Source organism: Dipodomys merriami, unplaced genomic scaffold, assembly GCF_024711535.1.
Source record: "Dipodomys merriami isolate MVZ:Mamm:240054 unplaced genomic scaffold, mDipMer1.0.p SCAF_29, whole genome shotgun sequence".
In the NCBI taxonomy this organism is placed as follows: Eukaryota; Metazoa; Chordata; class Mammalia; order Rodentia; family Heteromyidae; genus Dipodomys; species Dipodomys merriami.
The window spans coordinates 13,128,837-13,147,873 of NW_027204381.1; the positions used below are offsets into that span (position 1 = coordinate 13,128,837).

Below are 19,037 nucleotides of genomic sequence, written 5' to 3' on the forward strand. Positions count from 1 at the left end.
TCAGACACCATCCCACCCAAGCGCTTCCCAGGACTCTCAGCCGTGGAGGGAGGCGGGTAGGGATCTTGGGGAGCCGTCCATCTCCAATGATGGACGCGCCAGCAGCATTGAAAGCTTTTCCCTCCTCTACCTCTCCAGGTTTTCAGAGGGGCTTGACCCTGAAAGCGAAGAGTCGGGCTTTCTGATTGGTTTAGAATACAAACGCCCGCCAGCAATGCCTGAGACCTGCTCTTCGATTGGATTTTACACGAACAGCAGAGCACGAAATAAAGAAGCCTTCAGTCATTGGACCATTGTGTGAATCTCCTTTTGGCTTCTCTGCCGATTGAATTAGCGTCTCAGGATCTTCGTCATGACTCTAAAATCTGGGCCTGTCACTACCGCCCAGCGTTTCTGGTCTCTAGGCACGGTATGGGGTTTACAGAGATTAACCAATCATATAAGGTCGAGATCAGGTTGCCAGGCAGGTTATGCTAATAAGGCCCCGCCTTTTATGCTGCTCCCACTCTGCGGCGGGAAGAACCACCTGGAGGCGGAGGGGGGGGTTGATTTCTATCACCCCTAGGGAGAGAGGATCCGGGACCCGCTGATCTTCCAGCTCCCCTCACCCAACATCGTGTAAGTACCTAAAGGATTAAGAGAATTGAATAAGCCAAGGTCCAGAGTACCCTATCGACTGGGAGGGTGTTTCGTCTTTGCTTAGTCCCACCCAAAATGGCGCCCGGCTCTTTCCGCGTCTCAGAGCCCGGCCGGGGCCAACCGACCGCGGACCCGGGTGGGGGGGGGGGAGAGAAATTGATGGTAGTGGTGGGGGGAGAAATCCCGGCGGCACCGCCCGATGGTACAGTCCAGCCGGGGCTGGGACACGGCACCTCGCTCGGGGTGGGGGGTCAAACCATCTGCACCTTCTAAGGGGAAAGGGGTAGCAGCCCCTCCGGGAGGCCCTCTTGGCGCGGCGCTCCGCGATGGCTCCGGCGCCTCCTCGCCTTCGCCTGTCCCGCGCGCAGCTTCGCCCCCTGCGACCCCCGAGTGGCTCGCACGCTCCGCCGGCCGCGCGCACCTCTCCTCCCCTGCCCGCGTTGGTTGGGCCGGGACGGCAGTTGGGTTGCCGGCGCGCTCGGGCGGCGGCAGCGGTTGGGCGGGCGCACGGGGTGCCGCGGGAGGGTGTGTGCGGGACCGGGCCGGGCCCGGCCGGGCACCGAGGATCCTCGCGGGGGGTGGCGGCGCGGCCCGGGTTGCGGGGCGCGCATGGCGGAGGGCTGTGGGATGGGGCGTCCAGCTTTGTCTGGCGAGACCGAACCTCCCAAATGCCATTGATTTCTGGTCCCTTGGCCTGTATTTGCAAGTTGGCTGTGCCGGGACCGCGGGGCCCCGCCTGCCCGGGGTGCGATGGTGACCCTGGTGGGTCGGTCTGTCTGTCCTCCTGGGTCTGTCTGTAAACATCAGGTCGGGGTGGGGTGGGCGGAGGCTTTGCCCGGGCCAGCCTGCACCCGGGGGACAGTGCCGAGGCCGGAGGGGGTCAGCCCGTGTTGGAAAGCAGGCTGATGGTTTACAGTCACCCATCTGATTCTGGGCTCGTACTAAGCATTTTTGAGTCTATAGTCAGGTGTAGGTGCTATATGCTAAGTAAGATGGACTGATTTCCGTGCGCCCTACAGGCACAGGAACTTAAGTTTGCGTGCCTGTTCTTTTACCCTGGCTAGCTAGGTAGTTGGATTTCAACCCATTTTTCAATCAACATGTGTGCACTTGAGCAAGTGGAGGGAGGGGCGACTCTGTGCTGTCACCCAGTCTTCAGCGTCTTCTTGATGTTTTTTTCCTGTTAGAATCTTTCCTACTCATCACCCCTAAGCATGTCTAATTTAAATCCAATCGTACTTAGCTTTTATTAAAAACAGTGTCGCTAAGTGCTGCCTTGTGGCCCCTGATCGGTGTGCTTCTTAGCACGCCACCCCCGCTGTAAGCTGTTTGAAGGCAGGAGGACCCTTAACGTAGTGTAGTGTGTATTCCGTCACCTTCCATCGCCAGCACAATAGCTTCCTTGTTGATAAGCAATACTAGTTTTTGCTCTAGAATTGAGAAAACCAAGGTTAAAATGAAAATCAGAATTAGGGGCACAACAGCATATAAAGGCTATTCTGTCTGGTATATTTAGAAAATTACTAGGTTTGCTTTTTACAAATAAATCGAGGTAAACCCAGGGTAAATAAACCTTTTTTTTTTGCCAGTCATGGGGCCTGAACTCTGGGTCTGGGCGCTGTCCTTCAGCTCTTCAGCTCAAGGCTAGCGCTCTACCAACTTGAGCCACGGCACCACATCCAGCTTTTTCTGCTTATGTGGTGCTGAGGAATCGAACTCAGTGCCTCATGCCTGCAAGGCAAGCACTCTACCACTGAGCCACATTCCCAGCCCCTAAATAAACCATTTTAAACTGAACAATAGGTAACATTTGGTAGAATTACATTTTGTATTTTGGATCAAGTCCTTTTTATCCTCTCCACATTGTCAATCATTTATTCCATGTGAATCTACTTTTTTGCTATATTGATTATTTGTTGGGGTCCTAAATTGCTCTGTTTTTCTGAAGAAGCCATGTTTATTTATTTATTGTCTGTCATGGGGCTTGAACTCTGGATTTGGGCGCTGTCCCTCCGCTCTTCAGCTCAAGGCTAGAGCTCTACTGCTAGAGCCACAGCACCACTTCAGTTTTCTATTGGTTTATTGGAGATAAGAGTCTCACGGACTTAACTGCCCCTGAGCCTCAGATCTCAGCCTCCTGAGTAGCTAGGATTACAGGGGTGATCCACCAACGCCTGGCTGCCACATTCATTTTTGTAATGTTTAATATGCTGCATCATGACTGAATATAGATTGTGTTGGGGGTAATTACTGATATTTTGGTGTATTTCATGTCTGTATGTGCATGCATAAAATATTTTACACACTTGGCATTTGTGGGGTTTAGTGTCTTGTAATGCAGATATATATCTAAGGGCTTCGTAGATGATTTGCCACTTTTCATTATTTTCTATTTGAAGGGAGCTTCAGGAAGTCCTTTGAACTACAAAATAATGTTTTGATTAATTTTACTACTTGTTTATTTATTTTTGGCTTTTTGAGATGGTCTCGCACTGGAGCCCAGGCTTGTTTCCAGCTCACAACCCTGCCTGTCTTCTTGAGTGCTAGGATTACAGGCGTGAGTTTCAATATATTTTTTTAAAGTATAACCTAATTGACAAGGGATGGGTTTTTGAATAAGGAGCAGAATTTGTCAAAGGCCTGGGATCTGAGCTGTAGTTTTCATTTGTTCAGTAAGTTTTAAGCTTTGTAAACACATGGTAACTGCAGAACTTCGTTGGGTAAAAATAATTTGGCGAAAACATCCTGTCCTTGCAAGGTTTGTTTAGCCAGTTTGTTTAAAACTTGAATGTTGATGTACTTTGACCTATTGCCACCAGCATAGTCTTCCAACTCCACCCTGGAGTATAGACTCACCCATTCAGCAATTTTTCACAAGAATTTATTCTTTAAATTTGTCATAAGTACTGTAATAGAATAAGGGAGGAAAACTTGGTTAAGGCAAAGGAAATGTTGAGGCTAGTGGTAGAATGTTTCACTAGCAAGTGCAAGGCCCTGAGTTCAGTGCCTTTCCTTTTCTTTCCTTTCCCTGCAAATTTGAAATAGGAAAAGTTTGCCTTAATCTGTGCAGAATGACAAGCTGAGATTCTTGTGGGGGAGGGGCAGGAGGGTGTTTGGGGAACTTTTTTTTTTGGTCTGGTCATGGGGCCTGAACTCTGGACCTGGGCGTTATCCCTCAGCTCTTCAGCTCAAGGCTAGCCCTCTACCACTTGAGCCACAGCACCACTTCCGGCTTTTTTCTTTTTGCTTATGTGGTGCTGAGGATTGAACCCAGGGCCTCATGCATGCAAGGCAAGTGCTTTACCACTGAGCCACCTTCCCAGCCCCAGAACTTTTTTTTTTTTAACTTACATTTTTTCTCCCCCTCAAAGATGACATAATAGTTCTACAGCTCAGAAGTTTGCTTCACATAAGATTAGATCCTTTATCTTGGATTTCAAGTATGCAAGTTTTTTTTTTTTTTTCCCCTGTGGGTCACTCTAACACCTTGAGGCACAGCACCATTTTTGGGAGTAGAATGGGTTTTGTTTTGTTTTGTTTTTTAATTTATTTTTTATGAAGTACCAAGGAAATGAACCCAGGACTTCATGTATGCTACCCAAAGCACTTTACTACCAAGCCACATTCCTAGCCCAGGGAACTTTTTCTGGCTATGCTGTTTTGATCCACACTGAAGACTTTTTTCTCTAGCATTATACTATTTACTCCAGTTATCACTACTTGAGTGATAGGTGTCTGGCTTGTGTCTTTTAATTTTTTTTTTTTTTTTTTTTGCCGGTCATGGGACCTGAACTCTGGGTCTGGGCGCTGTCCCTCAGCTCTTCAGCTCAAGGCTAGCGCTCTACCACTGGAGCCACAGCACCACTTCTGGCTTTTTATGTTTATGTGGTGCTGAGGAATCGAACCCAGGACCTCATGCTTGCAAGGCATGCACTCTACCGCTGAGCTACCTTCTTTTTGTCAGTTGTAGGGCTTGCACTCAGGGCCTGGGCACTGCTCCTGAGCTTTTTTAATGAAGACTAGCACTCTACCACTTTGAGCCACAATGCCACTTTCAGTTTTCCAGTGGTTAATTAGAGGTAAGAGCTCTGGGATTTTCTTGCTCTGGCTGGCTTTGAATGGCAATCCTCAAATCTCAGCCTCTTGAATAGCTGGTATTATAGGTGTGAGCCACTAGCACCTGGCTCCTGTGTCCTTAAAGTTCTTATTGTAACACTGGTTCAAAATGTGCTTGGAACATTCTGAGTTGGCGTGACTCCCTTTTATTTCCTACAACTCTTGAAACAGTGTTCATAAAATAATATTTCCATTTCCTTTCTGAAATCTTTTAGTGGCTTCCCACCAATTATACTAGTGTAGATTTTAAATTTGTTCAGGTTATAGAAAGCAACTGGAAACAAGTTCTTTATGGATAAATTGGAAACAATTTTTTTTTTTTGTCTTGTCTTGGGGCTAGAACTCAGGACCTGGGTGCTGTCCCAGAGCCTCTTTGTATTCAAGGACAGTGCTCTACCACTTGAGCCATAGTGCCACTTCTGGCTTTTTTTTTTTTTTTTTTTTGGTCGGTCGTGGGGCTTGAACTCTGGGCTTGGGTACTATCCCTCAGCTCTTTAGCTCAAGGCAAGTGCTCTACTGCTTGAGCCCCAGTGCCACTTCCGGTTTTCTAGTGATTTATTGGAGATAATAGACTCACGGACTTTTTTGCCCAGGGTGGCTTTGAACCATGATCCTCAGATCTCAGTCTCCTGAGTAGCTAGGATTACAGGTGTGAGCCATTGGTGCCTGGCTCTGGCTTTTTCTGAATAGTTTATTGGAGACACAAATCTCATAGACTTTCCTGCCCAGGCTGGCTTTGAACCACGATTCTTAGATCTCAGCCTCCTGAGTAGGATTACAGGTGTGAGCTATTGGCACCTGGCTAAATTGGAAACAATTTAGGGGACAGATGTTTTGTTTGTATATAAGCAAATGGAGGAGGTTATAGATAATTCCAAGTTAAAATTATAGCAAGACTTGTTAATATCTACTGAAACAGATGTTATGAAATCAGTGTTGCACAGGACTTCAAGATCCCTATGCGAAACTTTATTGTCTGCTAAAAGACTCTTATTTTTCTATTATATATACTTTGTATGTGTGTGTGCTTGTTCTGGAGCTTGAACTCAGGACTTGGGCTCTGTCCCTTTCTTTTTGCTCAAGGCTAGTGCTCTACCATTTGAACCCCAGCTCCACTTCCAGGTTTTTGGTAGTTTATTTATATATTTATTTTCAGGCAGGAGAAGTTTATTTAGTGAACTGTTGTGCCTGCCCCCTCTCCTCCCTGGCAGGGGGCCCCCCACTGCATGGTGAAGAGGCATGGCTGAAAAGGAAGTCTTTTTGGTAGTTTAGTAGAGAAAAAAGTCTCAAGACTTTCCTACCCAGACTGACTTCAAAGTTTGATCCTTAGATCTCAGCATCCTGAATAGCTAGGATTACAGGTGTGAGCCACCAGTGTCCAATTCTTCATTTTTAAACTCCTGTTTACTTCAAATATTAGAATATAGGAGCTAAATACTCCCCCCACCTATTTTGGCCTATATCATTCAATTTTGTGGTCTGACTCTTGACATTCCAGTCTGCACAGCATCCCTTGTTGTAGTTTCTGAGATCTACCCTGTTTAGTATTGTATATAGCCAGTTGCCATTTGTAGCTTGTTGTTGAAATATGGCTAATGTTGTACATGTGAGATGCAAGATTCTGAGGAAGGAAAGTAGGAAGAAAAGATAAATTTTTTCCTTATAAATAGGAAAAAGGATACAATGTCTCAGTGTGTAGGATATTGAAGCTATATTAGATAGATTGAGTTATGTAAAACATATTCTTAGAGTGAGCAAGAGAAGGGGTGACATTGTCCAGAAAGAAATGTACTCTACCTGACTTATGTAACTGTAACCCCTCTGTACATCACCTTTATTATAACAATATTAAAAAAGCCAGCCCCAGAAAAAAAATATCCTTACAGTTAATTTCATCTGTTTCTACTTTAAACAATGTAGCCACTAGAGCATTTAAGATTACATGGCTCCCAGAGTTTTATCAAATAGCCTTAGCCTCAAAGGGAAGGGTGTTCCCAGAACACTATGACTTAATGTGCTTATTATCTTCCGGTTTCTGTGGTGTGAACTAACAACTACTGCTAATTTGTAGCCATGTTTGATTTTTCTAGTGCTATGATGGCTTTCACAAACCTACAATTACTCTTTTTGAAGAATGTCTTCATGTTAGAACCACTTGCAGATAATTGTGTTAACTGTTACTGAATTAATGTATTCAGCTCATCAGTTAAAAGTAATGAATTGATAATCAGTGAGCCTGTCATCCATTAAGAAAAGTCACTCTAAGCACCATTAGCTGAATTTCCCTAAACTTGCTGTTGCTTACTCATTTTTTTTCCTTCTTCCCCCCCCTCTCTTTGCCAGTCCCAAGGCTTGAACTCAGGCCCTGGGAACTGTCCCTGAGCTGCTTTTGCTCAAGGCTAGTGCTCTACCACTCAGCCACACAGCTCCACTTCCAGCTTTTTCTGTTTATGTGGTACTGAGGAATAGAATCCAGGGTTTCATGCATGCAAGGCAAGCATAAGCACTCTACCACCAAGCCACATTCCCAGCCCTCTTTTATTATTGTTTTTAATCTTCCTCTTCCTCCTCCTTTTTAGTGCTGGGGAATTGAACCCAGCACCTTGTGAATGCTAAGCATGAGCTCTACTACTGAATTTCATCTCCAAGCTATGGCGATTTTTATAACTTAACATTTCTTAAAGGTGCTAGTGGTTTCCACTTATAATCTTGGCTACTCAGAAGGCTAAGATTGAGAAGACTGTGGTTTGAGGTCAGCCTGGTCAGAAAATGCCTTAACACTCCATCTCTAATTATTAACCAACAAAAAACCAGGCCAGAGGCATGGTTCAAGTGGTAGAATGTCAGCCAAGCAAGCTGACAAAATATGAGGTACTAAGTTCAAACCTTCGGTACTGGCAAAAAAAAAAAAAAATCAGATCAGACTTGAATTTGGGAAAAGGAAGTTCACAGTTTTCTCTTGTTATTTAAAAAAAAAAGACCACAATAATTTGTGGCATAGGGTTTTTTTTTTTTGTTTTTTTTTTTTTGCCAGTACTCATAGCCTGAGCCCTGTCCCTTATCATTTTTGCTCAAAGCTAGTGCTGGAGCAAAACACTTGAGCTACAGCTCCACTTCTGGTCTTTTGTTGGTTAATTGGAGATAAGAGTCTTAGGAGTTTTTTTTTTTTGGCCTGGGCTGGAAGATGCTGGGTAGGAAGATACTCAAAGTGGTTTCTGAAGATTTCCTTTTTTCACAAGGTGCTCGTGCCCATTATCCTAGCTACTTAGGAGGCTGAGATCTGAGGATTATGATTTGAAGCCAGGCTAGGTAGAAAATTCCATGAGACTCATCTCCAGTAACTACTTAGAAAAGCCAGAAGTGGCGCTGTGGCTAAGTGTTAAAGTGCAAGCTAGCCTTGAGCTCAAAAGAGGCTCAAGGACGGTGCCTAGGCCCTGAGTTCAAGCCCTAGGACTGGCCAAAAATAAAGTTTTCTTTTTTCAAAATTATTGAACTTAGCCCAGCACTGGTGGTTCACGCCTGTAATCCTAGCTACTCAGGAGGCTGAGATCTGAGGATCACAGTTCAAAGCCAGCCCAGGTAACTTTAACCATTAGAAAACTGGAAGTAGGATTGCAACTCAAAGTGGTAGAGCACTAGCCTTGAGTAAAAAGGGCTTAGGGACCATGTGTAGGCCCTGAGTTCAAGCCCCATGACTACCCCCAACAATTAATCTTATTTTTTAATTTATAAATAATAGATGTTGGCTAGGGATGTATGCAGCTTAGTGGTAGAGCACATACCTAGCATTTCCAAGACCATGGCTTTTATCTCTATCACCACCAAAAAAAGAAAAAAAATTTTTTTAAAGGAAGTTTATGTAGCTAGAGCTGGAGTCCATGTTTGTTTTTTTTGTTTTGTTTTATTGCCAGTCTGGGGGTTAAACTCAGGGCCTGGATACTGTTCCTGATCTTCTTTTGCTTAAGGCTAGCACACTACCACTTGAGCCACAGTGCCACTTCTGGCTTTTTCTATTTATGTGGTACTGAAGAATTGAACCCAAGGCTTCATGCATGTTAGGTAAGTATTCTACCACTAAGCTACATTCCCAGTCCCATCTTTTTTTTTTTTTCTTTTTAATCAACATGGGGAAAGGCATCACATGGTAAGTTCAGAATTCCTATTTTTAAAAGCAGATCCCACCATATTTTTAGAATTCCTTGAAGATTTGGAAGGCATATTAAGTTATTTTTAGTCTTGCCATAAACCATTTTTATGGGCAACCCTAATAATACTAAGTCCTTCTGATAGGTAAATAGCTATAATTCCTTTTTTTTTTTTCTGTGCCAATCTTATGGCTTGAAATTAGGGCCTGGGCACTGGCCTATTGTGGCTGGCTTCAAACTGCGATCCTTAGATCTCAGCCTCAAGTAGTTAGGATTATAGGTGTGAGCCACTGATGCCTAGCACTATAATTTCTTTGACTGGTTATTGCTTTGTGTTCTACTGGCTTTTTCAAATGCCCTTTTAAACAGTTTTTATTGTTATTATAAAGATGATGTACAGAGGGGTTATAGTTGCATAAATCAGGTAAAGAGTACATTTCTTTTTGGACAATGTCACCCCTTCCCTTGCTCACTTCCAGTTTTTCTCTCATCCTTACCCATAAATTGCAGTGTTTATTTTCAGCATAGTGTCTAGTGTCTCACTCTGTGTTTGTTCACCTTTTGTCCCTCCATTTCTGTGCCCACTTTACCCTCCCAAAGACATGTAAACTAGACAGAAAGAAAAGAAAACAAATATCAACAAAGAAAAAAAACTCATTTCCATATCCTGGAGTTCATATAGATAAATATTTTAGATGACCAGAGCCACATAATCATTGTACCTTTGTGTTCCTCTCCTTCTCTGGTCTCACTGTATGTGAATATCTCAAGTCCTGTATAATTCATTTTATCTCAAATTCTTTTTTTTTTTTTTTTGGGTCCAGTCGTGGGGCCTGAACTCTGGGCCTGGGCGCTACCCCTCAGCTCTTCAGCTCAAGGCTAGCGCTCTACCTCTTGAGCCACAGCGCCACTTTCGGCTTTTTTTTCTTTTTGTTTATGTGGTGCTGAGGAATTGAACCCAGGGCCTCATGCATGCAAGGCAAGTGTTCTACCACTGAGCTACCTTCCCAGCCCTCAAACTTTTTTTTTTTTCAAACTCTCTTTTTAAGGTACCCATTTACATTTGTTTTTAACAAGTGGCATTGACAGATCATCGTCCAATACGACTGTTTCTTACTATACAGATGAGATGGTAATTAATAGGAGGTAAGAGTCTCACAGACTTTTTACCTGGGCTGGCTTTGAACCCTGATCCTCAGATATCAGCTTCCTGAAAAGCTAGGATTACAGGCATGAGCCGCAGACACTTTGCTACAGGAAAAATTTAAAAACTTTATTAGATGCTTTTAAATAAATCTAATGCACAGCACAGGGACTAAAGTATTGGAGATTCAGTATTGGAAAGGTATCAATCCTCTAGAAAACTTGATAAATATGTTCTATTACACACACACACACACACACACACACACACACACACACACACACACACACACACACACACACACACACACACACACACACACACACACACACACACACACACACACACACACACACACACACACACACACTATTCTCTCTATATATAATCCCAACAATTATTTAAAAGTTAGACAACCTAATTCTAAAGTTGTGTTGTCATGGCTCAAGAAAAGGCAAAGCACTCTTGAAAAAGAAAGTTGGGAAACAACAAGAGCTGTAACACTTAAGACATGTGATACTGCACTGGATAGATGAATAATGATAGGTCAATGGAACAGCATAAGGAGTCCAGAAATAACCTCATACATATTCAAACACTTGATTTATGACAAAGGAGCTATGGCAGATGAACAGCAAAGCAATAAAGCTTCTGGAAGTTAATATAGGAGAGCATATTCATGACCTTAGTAGTATAGAGCAGGCACTCTGCAGCAAGATGCTGAATACACTAATAGAATGATGGGCAAGCCGTGAATGAGAGAAAACCACATCTAATATATGAAACTGTTCAACCTTGTGAGTCACCAAGGAACATAAGTTATAACCACAGTTCCAAACTCTACCCACCTAAGTGAAAGTAGGCAATACTGAATCTAGAGAGCATTAAGCTATAGAGACCATCCTTGTCTAGTAGGAATGTATGTTTTATAATCACTTTGGAGAACAGTTCAGCATTATCAATAAAATGAAACTGAGTACCAGTGGCTCATGGGCTAACATATAAGATATAAGGCCAGCCTAGGTAGAAAAGATTGAGTGAGACTCGTGTCTCTAGCCATCAAAAAGCTGAAAGTGGAGGTGTGGTTCAACTGGTAGAGTGTTAGCCTTGTGTGAAAAAAATAAGAGACAGTGTCCAGGCCTTGAGTTTATGCCCCGATATAGGTATCAAAACTAAATAAAATAAAATTTAAGAAAAAAAAATCACATCAACCTCCTAATCCCACAATTCTGTTATTAGAGAATTGTAGACATGAAAAAAAAGTATTTGCTATTATTAATTTTCATGTTATAAATCAATTTAATAGTTGCTATATTCTATATACATGGGTTCTAAACAGGCTTTTCCCCCTAAACAACAATAAATAAATTACATCTTTCCTTCTCTGCTTAGTGCTTTTTTTCCCCTGCCAAATGTTTTAATAAAACCTTTCATTCAATGTGCTCTTCAGATCCTAAAGCAATCCTATGTGCAGAATAGGCATTTGTTAAATCTTGTATTTAGAAAAAAATCATTATTGGAAGTTGTTACAATGGAAACTCTTTAGTATGGCTTTGTAGTTATCCAGGTCTCTGGTGGTTGAGCAATTTGCTCAATTAAAGCTGTTTGTGGGTTAAGTAAATTACAATCTCCTTTAGTTTCCTTGAGATGAAGTCTAGCCTCTTGATTGCATCATCTGATGGGAAACCAAGGAGACAACATCAGGTAAAAAACCTTGCTGGGGTCCTGACATCTTTGCCTAGAATAAAAGCTGTCATGGTGGAGGGAAAAAGGTGTCCAAGCTCTGTGGTCACAGGAGTCTAGGGCTAAACCTGATTTAGTGCTATGATCTTGGACAAGTAACCATTTTTGGCTATGGTAAAGATTTTTGTTGTTGTTTTTTCAATGAAAACCAGTATTTAAAGGGCATCTCACAGTGCCTGGCATCTGATAGGTGCTCAGTAAATGGCAACAGCTATAATTACTACTGTTCCACTAGTTGTTTACCTAAGTAACATTGACTTTCCACAGTGTGTATTTTGAATCAGATGCACTATGATTATGCTGATTTTAAAATAAAGAGCTGCATCTGTTAAAGGATTTTGATTTTATGATCTCATTGGACTCCCAGTGCATTTGCAAAGAAATACAACTTGTAGGCTGCACCTGAATGAAATGGTCCAGCTAAGTGTTTCAGAGTAGTGATGTCTGCGATTTTGAAACCCATATGTCTGTATTTTGTCTTTGCATGTGAGGAAAAAATGCTATTCACATAGTTTTTCAGTTCTATCAGTTTGGAATTGAAATATATTTTGTGGTGAAATATATCAAGTAAAAGAAAACCTGTGCTTATAGTCAAGGTATATTTATCTTCAAATTAATTGCTTAGTAATGGAAATAAGTGACATTTCTGGCTAAGATGACTTTATGATGCTATACTTAGCCTATGATAGTCACACTTTAACACATGATCAACATTTCAGGACACTCTATACAATTGTACTGTACTGAAACAAACATCCTACTTTATGTTAACAATGAAACCTGGGAGTAAAGTTGTCATACAATGAAAATCTTGGAGGCATGGTAGTATACTTCTGTAATCCCAGCTACTTGGAGGTTGGGAGGCCACCAGCCTCCTAACTACCAGCCCAGGTAGTTAGCCAGACTCTATCTCAGAAAGAAGCTACCAATAAAAATGCTTGTTGTGTATGTGTGTATGTACACAGGGGTAGAATGCTTGCATCATGTACCAGACCAGCATTCAATCCCCAGTACCGGACAAAAAGAAAAGTAGAATCTTATTTTCAAATTCATGACTTTTCCGCTGGCCCATACAAAGAAAGCACTTAAAGACAAGCGTGAGTCTCAGGCAAAGATTTCTGGTGTACTGTAGTTGGTTAAAGTAGAAGATGTTGAAATTTAGTAGATTAAAACTGTTAAATATATGCCAGTGAAGTACAGTTTATGTTTGTTCATTTTGTAGTGCTGGGAATTGGACACATGACTTCATGTTTGTACCTCTAAGCTACATCCTCAGCCCCAAATTAGAGGTTAAATCTTCTTCCCTCCCTCCCTCCCTCCTTTCCTTCCTTCCTTCCTTCCTTGTGGCACTTGAACTCAGGGTCTGGGCACTGTCCCTGTGTCTCATGGACTTTCCTGCCCAGAATGGCTTTTGAACTGTGATCCTCAGATCTCAGCCTTGTGAGTAGCTAGGATTACAGACATGAGCCACCAGAGTTTTGATTTTTTTTTTTTTTAAATCTGTGCTGATAGGGCTGGGAGGTGGCTCAGTGGTAGAGTGCTTGCCTTGCATGCATGAGGTCCTGGGTTCGATTCCTCGACACCACATAAACAGAAAAATCTGGAAGTGGCACTGTGGCTCAAGTGGTAGAGTGCTAGCCTTGAGCTGAGGGAACAGCTCTCGGGCCCAGAACTCAGGCCCCACAACCAACAAAAACAAGCAAACAAACAAAAATCTGTGCTGATAGAACCTAGTGAGCACACTACACTTCTAACCCAGGATAGAATGTTTACGTTAACTAATGCCCTTAATGTGTCATTTAAACACATTTTGTTAGTAAAATACTTGGTCAAGCTAGATGCCTGTAGTCCTAGCTACTCAGGAGGCTGAGATCTGTTGATTGTACAATGTTCGAAGCCAGCCCAGGCAGGAATGTCCATGAGACTCTTATCTCCAATTAACCAGCAGAAAATAGGAAAGAAGTGGGACTGTGGCTCAAGGTGGTAGAGTGCTAGCCTTGAGTAGAAGAGCTCAGGGACATCACCCAAGCCCTGAGTTCAAGCCCCTCAACAGACAGAAAACATGTTCAAAAACCATTCTGTGTTTCACATTTAACTGTGATTGAGGAGTGAGAATTTGAAAATGAAAAACAGATGAGGCCTGTTTAACCTGCTTTCAGGGGCGATGAATTGACTCTAAAGGGAATCAGAACCAGTGTCAATTTGTTTCTTAGGCCTGAGTCAGAATTATGGTTTAGTTCCTCTGAACAAAAGGCTGTGTTTTTCTTTCTTTTTTAAATAGGTTTTTAATTGTGAAAGTACTGTACAGAGGGGTTGCAATCAAATGAGCAAGGTAATGAGTACATTTCTTATCAAGCATTGTTGCCGCCTCCTTTGTTTTTCCCCTACCATCCTTTCCCTCCCATCTTCACAACTACATTCCCCCCCTACCCCCCAAGCCTGTTTTTTAGGAGATATAATGAACAAGTAGTTACCCCATTTTTTCTTACATAATGTTGTGTTTAATCATGAAGATTGTGCTCTAAAATGGTTTTCCTCCAAGTGATTTTAATGGATTATTTTTTCTGAAGTCAACATATTTCAAGACATTTGAAATTACTGAGGAAACAGCTTAATATTCAAGTTCTTTTTTTAAAAAATTATTATTTTCGTTGGTTGTGAAGCTTGAACTCAGCACTTGGGAGCTGTCCCTAAGCTCTTTTGCTCAAGGCTAGCACTCTACTACTTAGAGCCACAGCTATACTTCCAGTTTTTTTTTTGTTTTTTGTTTTTGTCGGTTGTGAGTCTTGAACTCTAGGCCTGGGCACTGTCCCTGAGCTCTTCAGCTCAAGGCGAGCACTCTACCACTTGAGCCACAGTGCCACTTCTGATTTTCTGAGGAGTTTATTGGAGATAAGAGTCTCAAGGACATTCCTGCCCAGGCTGGCTTTGAACCGTGATCCTCAAATCTCAGCCTCCTGAGTAGCTAGGATTACAGGCATGAGCCACCAGCCACCAGTGCCTGGCTACTTGCAGTTTTTGAGTGGTTAATTGGAGATTAGAGTCTCACAGGGACTTTTCTGCCCGGGCTGGCTTTGAACCGTGATCCTCAGATCTCAGCCTCCTGAGTAGCTAGGATTACAGGCATGCACCACCTGTGCCCAACTAGTCATGTTCTTTATCCAGAATTTTAGCCTAAAGACTTGGATTTGTGATGGGTTGAGTCATAGTTACCACCTAGAGCCACCTGTAAGGAAAGTTTTTAAGGCCAGAGAAAATCTACCTGAAAGTTGTCTACTTAGATACAGCATCTACTATATATTTCATGAATGAGCTGGAGCTATGTAGGGCAGATAGCTGTCCAGGCACACAAGTACCCCAGGGCTGTGGGTGATGTCTGAACAGTAGTGTTGTAGATTGATGCTGCTGTTTACAAGGGAGCTAGAGGGGGGCTGGGAAGGTGGCTCAGTGGTAGAGCACTTGCCTTGCATGCATGAGGCCCTGGGTTCGATTCCTCAGCACCACATAAGCAAAAAGAAAAAAGCCGAAAGTGGTGCTGTGGCTCAAGGGGTAGAGTGCTAGCCTTGAGCTGAAGAGCTGAGGAAGAGTACCCAGACCCAGAGTTCAGGCCCACGACCGGACCCAGAAAAAACAAACAAACAAACAAGGGAGCTACAGGGCTAGAAGAGTGGCCCATGTAATAGAGCAATGACCTATTAATTTAAGGCTCATAAGTTCATATGACGACCACCAAAAGAAAAAGAGAAGAGTATACAGAAGGAGGATGGAGGGAATGTGCTTGCAGTTTTGTCTGAAGATTACAAAAGATGGAAGACATGGATACTCAATATTATTTGATGAGTCATTTGCAGTCATCCTGTCTTCAAGTACTCTTCATAAATTCATATTTGTATTTAAAGTGCTTTTCAGATGTTTTGATAGGTGCACACTATCCATGTGCTATCCATTACCATTAGATGGTGATGTGGGAAAAGGAAGCTGGAAAGTAAATTCCAGATGGAATTTGGTTATTTGGTTGGCAAAGAAGAACACTAAATTCACCCTACTCCAGTCTTTTCATATCTCCCTCCCTCCCTTCCTTCCTTCCTTCCTTCCTTCCTTCCTTCCTTCCTTCCTTCCTTCCTTCCTTCCTTCCTTCCTTCCTTCCTTCCTTCCCTCCCTCTCTCCTTTTTCTTTCTTTTGCCAGTTCTGGGGCTTGAACTCAGGGTTTAGGCACTGTCCCTGAGCTTTTTTTTTTTTTAAGGGCTACGGCTCCACTTCCCACTTTTTAGAGGTTAGGTGAAAATAAGAGTTTCATGGTCTTTAACGCTTTGTCTTTCTTGTCTTGAGCTTATATCTCAGCCTCCTGATTAGCTAGGATTATAGGGTTGAGCCACTGACACTAGCTTTTTTCTGAATTCCGAGACATAAAAACCACACAAGTATAAGCAAAACTGCTGAATATCATTTTTTAAAGGAAGGTGTATTTATTTAGTAATAAATAATCTTTTTCTGAGTACCTGTGACTCACATGGTAATTCTAGTTATTCAGGAGGCTGAGATTAGAGGTTGGAGTTTTGAAGTTAGCGCAGACAGAAAAGAGACACTTATCTCCACTTAACTAGTAAAATGCTGGATTGGGTATAAGTCAGGTAGTAGAGCACTAGCTGTGAATGAAAAAGCTGAGCCATAGGGCTCCTCTATGGGCACACAAAAAAGTCTTATTCATTTAGTCTGAGATTAAGAAAAAAACAGAAGTCTAATCTTTGCTTGGAGCTTATCCCGAGTGAGGTCTTGACCTCACTGTTATCTGTCCCTCATTCTAGGGTGATCAGATAGTTTCTTTCCTTGTTATGCAGGAGTTAGCTGGATCTGGCTGGCATTGGATCACCTAAGGGATTTACAGACAGACTGCTGCCCTTCTTTTTGGGTAAAAGGAGTTGATTCCATCAGAATCTTTAAGGGTTGACACCCTGGAATCTTGTCTTTTCACTAGCTTCCTGTTGGATTCTGGTAAAACTGGTTCATGAACTTTTAAAACTATAGGTAGACCAGTTTAGATGATGTTTAAATTCTTCAGCTTTCACTTGGGCACTTTACAGGCCCATCCTAACTCAGAGGCTTTTCATTTCAGTTACTAGTCCCCACCACCTCAATTGCTTTTTTTGGTTCTGAAACTTTCTCAAAAAGCTGATCAGAAATGCCTTCACGTAGGTTGATGGGTACAGGCCTGTCATGTGGTAGAGTACCTGGCAACATGCCTGGCCTTAAGTTCATGCCACAAGGGCCCCCCCCCCCAAAAAAAAAAAAAGCCTCATGTTTACTCTGGGCAAAAACTACTGTCACTATCTGTCTCGTTCTAATTTTTTTTTTTAATTGTGAAAGTACTTTACAGAGGGGTTACAATTACATGGGCAAGGTAATGAGTTCATTTCTTATCAAGCATTGCTGCCTCCTTTGTTTCCCCTTCCCATCTCCCACCCCCACCCCCTTCGCTCTAATTTTTTATGCCTAGATTACTTCCTAGAAAGATTATATTGATTTAAACTTCCATTCTTTTTGAAAAATAGTTTTGGGCTAGGGATATAGCTTAGTGGTACAGCACTTGCCTGACGTATGTATGTGACACTGGGTTCTATCCACACCATGCAAAAAAATTTTAAAAATTAAAATAAAAAATTTAATATATATTTATATACGTATATAATTTACATTCTATACAACTCCATGTATTTCATTCATTGGCTTTCATGTAGTCACAGTTTTGCAACTGTCACTGTCACCATAATTTTATAACATTTTCATAATCCCTCAAAGCAATCAGATAATGCTTAGCTGTCACCATTGCTTCTGAAGCTCTGGACAACCACCAGTCTTATTTTGACTTTTGATTTTCCTATTATTCATATTTCGTATAAATGGAATATTCAGTGTGTGGTCCTTTGTCGGTAGCTTCTTTCATTTCACATAATACCTTCAATGTTCTTTCCTGTTGTACTGTACCTTAGTTCTTCATTCCTGGATCTTTTGGTGACTCTGGGTCCGATGGTGGGGCCTGAACTCTGGGCCTGGGCGCTGTCCCTCAGTTCTTCAGCTCAAGGCTAGCGCTCTACCACTTGAGCCACAGTGCCACTTCTGGCTTTTTTTTCTGTTTGCTTATGTGGTGCTGAGGAATTGAACTCAGGGCCTCATGCATGCAAGGCAAGCGCTCTACCACTGAGCCACCTTCCCAGACCCAACTTTGTTTAGTCTTTTGAGGACTCATCAGACTGTTTTTCAAAGTGTCTGTAGTACTTTTTTCCCCCTACTTTTTTTGTAGATTCTCAGAAGCAGTTTGTGAACATTCCAGTTCTTACATGTCTTGGCTACTACTTCTGGTTAGCTGATGATGTATCTGAATTTCGAATGAAACTGAGAAAGTGAAAATATTCTATAAACTGAACACAATAGAAACTAGAATGTGGTCTGGGGATGTGGTTCAGAGGTAGAGTACCTGCCTAGCTTATGGGAGGCCCTAGGTTTAATCCCCAGCGTTACAACTCAACAACAAAGCAATCCAAAGACAAAACAAGACATCAGAATATCCTTAGCAAAGGCAGTTTTGTGTAGTATATTTAACATGAAAGATTTACTGTCATGTTTGAAGCTCTCCAAATTATAAAAAGAAATATAGATTAATATTTTAATGTACAGGTTTGAATCCTTTGTTTTTTTTAATGTGCTTTTTAAATTTATTTATTTATTTTTATTTTGGGTTGGTCTTAGGGCTTGAACTCTGGGCCTGGGTACTGTCCCTGAGCTCTTCAGCTCAAAGTACCACTTGAGCTCTGCCACTTCAGCCACAGCACTACTTCCGGTTTTCTGGTGGTTAATTAGAGATAAGAGTCTCATGGACTTTTCTGCCCAGAGTGGCTTTGAACCATGATCCTCAGATCTCAGCCTCCTGAGTAGCTAGGATTACAGGTGTGAGCCACCTTTAATGTGCTTTTGAAACCAGGGCCTCACATATGCTAGTATGCAACCTTCTACTACTGTGCTACATCTCCAGTCCTATGTTCAACTGTTTGTTTTTTTTTCTTCAATGATGTAATTACAATATGATGTAATTTCCTTAGCTGGATAAATCTTTCCTATTAGTGAAGAGGTTACATTGTGTAACTTGTATGATTTGAATTTCAAGTATATTTGCCTACATTAGAGCAGAAAGAATCTGAGATACTTATTTTCTTGTGGTTATCCTCATTTCATTTAACTCTAGGAATGAACACAAA

The 19,037-nt window shown here is 42.1% G+C and overlaps 1 protein-coding gene across 2 annotated transcripts in view; it reads left to right on the top strand.

Annotated features, from left to right (window-relative positions):
- Nucleotides 1–519: 519 nt before the first annotated feature.
- Nucleotides 520–19,037, top strand: part of Prdm10 (PR/SET domain 10) — a 113,075-nt gene continuing 94,557 nt past the window's right edge. For both annotated transcript variants that reach the window (XM_070038363.1, XM_070038364.1), the window contains exon 1: nt 520–618. The gene's annotated coding sequence lies outside the window, so the exon portion shown is untranslated. The remainder of the gene's footprint in view (nt 619–19,037) is intronic.